The 1,739-nt window shown below is 38.5% G+C and overlaps 1 long non-coding RNA gene across 1 annotated transcript in view; it reads right to left on the bottom strand.

Moving 5' to 3' along the window:
* LOC126387009 (uncharacterized) overlaps positions 1-1,414 on the bottom strand; it is a 1,847-nt gene extending 433 nt beyond the window's left edge. Inside the window, exon 1 of the long non-coding RNA XR_007569581.1 lies at positions 1,287-1,414. This is a non-coding gene — a long non-coding RNA (uncharacterized LOC126387009). The remainder of the gene's footprint in view (positions 1-1,286) is intronic.
* Between the last annotated feature and the right edge of the window lie 325 nt (positions 1,415-1,739).

The raw sequence follows: 1,739 nt of genomic DNA, 5'->3' as shown, positions 1-1,739 counted from the left end.
AAGCATCTGCTCAGTAACTGAAACATGTGACAAAGTAAATCCTTTAGTTTAGATTCAAACTCTCGTAGTTCACACATTTATAAGTTACTTTGTGTCAAGGTCAACACATTTTACCTTTGGCTGTGTGGCTGTGTCAAAAACAATCATTGTAAATCATACAGGTTTATGTTTTTATTTGTTTGTTTCATTATTAGGATTATAGTCAAATAGAATAAATATCTATCAAAAACAGAAACACTGTGTTAAATAAAGACACAGGTTAATTCTGGCCCATGGAGAGGTGTAGCTACATTTTCTTTATATTTAGATGCAGAAAGCGTAATTACATTAAATGGTAAATATTCTCTCCACATCTTTTCTGGATATTTCTCTGCAGGGAAACACGGTAGTAATCATGTGATTTCTAAATAATTATGATTTCATCAAACATCTGTGTGTGTGCCTTTAGAGAAATGGTCACACTCTCCCCAGTGCCATTTGACTTTATATCTTCTGCTGCCACCTGTTGGTGCTTGTGTAAAATATCTGTGGAGTTTTTGTGAAGTCTCTCTGCTTCCTTCACTGAAACAGCTGTGTATAGGATATCATGGAGAGGGAGCGGCTCTTCAACTGGCACTCTGTTATAGTTACACTTAGTTGCATCATTTACATATAATACATATTTAGTAATATTTCCTCCTTCCATGTTTAATAGCACATCCAGAGACAGGAGCACCTTTTTGTTTTGTGGTGTTTTATTAGATAACCAAAATATAGGCATAAAATTGGCTGTATGTTAAATGTATAGTTGAACTCAGTGATGTCATGGAAAATTTGTGGTTGAGTCACATGGTTGCTGGGTATTTGTGCAGGTCTGTTGGTGGTTTGTATCATTGTGTAGTGCAGCCGCACACAGTAATACACAGCTGTGTCCTCAGGCTGCAGATGCTGCCCTGTTAGAGTCACTGGTCCAGCTGAAGTTTCTCTTATGTAGCTGAACTTGTTTTTCAGAGCATTATTTTTACGAAGAGTACCTCCACCCCACATATGAGAAATCCAGTCCATTGGTTTTCCTTCACACTGTCTGATCCAACCTGTTGCATAGCTGTTATCAGTCAAAGAATAACCAGAGACCTGACAGGTGATGGTCAAAGACTGTCCAGGCTGCACAACCATTGAGTCTGGCTGGATGAGATCAATACTGTTCACACCTGTGGAAACACAAATCAACATTATCTCCATCATTCATCTGACTATTCAGTGTTTCTAATGTGTTTATTAGTGTGAATCCACTGAAAGCTCCTCACAGGATCCAGCTGCCAGCAGCAGCAGCAGAGCTACAGAGAACATGGTTGGTACTGAAGGTGATCTGATGGGATCTTCTCTTCTTCTGCTGCAGCTGACAGCATGATATCAAGTCTTTATAGCAGACTGTGAGGAAGTTCACTTTGCATAGAGAAGGACACTGACGGGCTATAAAAGAAGGATGAATTGTCCTGTCTAATGCAATACACTGAGCTGAATTGAGTTACAAACCTATTTTTGACACGCAAGTGAAAGAAAATTTATAAATATTTTTTTATAGTAACTCCACCTCAACTACATATGGTGGAGCTTTACTAAAACTTTTCTGAATGAAGCCAATATAATATGTGTCTATGTGTGTGTGTGTGTGTGTGTGTGTGTGTGTGTGTGTGTGTGTGTGTGTGTTGATGATGTTGGGACCAAAGCTTATTTTTGTGAATCTGAGATCCAGGTTT

This window comes from Epinephelus moara, unplaced genomic scaffold (assembly GCF_006386435.1).
Source record: "Epinephelus moara isolate mb unplaced genomic scaffold, YSFRI_EMoa_1.0 scaffold1458, whole genome shotgun sequence".
In the NCBI taxonomy this organism is placed as follows: domain Eukaryota; kingdom Metazoa; phylum Chordata; class Actinopteri; order Perciformes; family Serranidae; genus Epinephelus; species Epinephelus moara.
The sequence above is the reverse complement of the archived record's forward strand: the minus strand, read 5'-3'. Positions and strand labels throughout refer to the sequence as shown.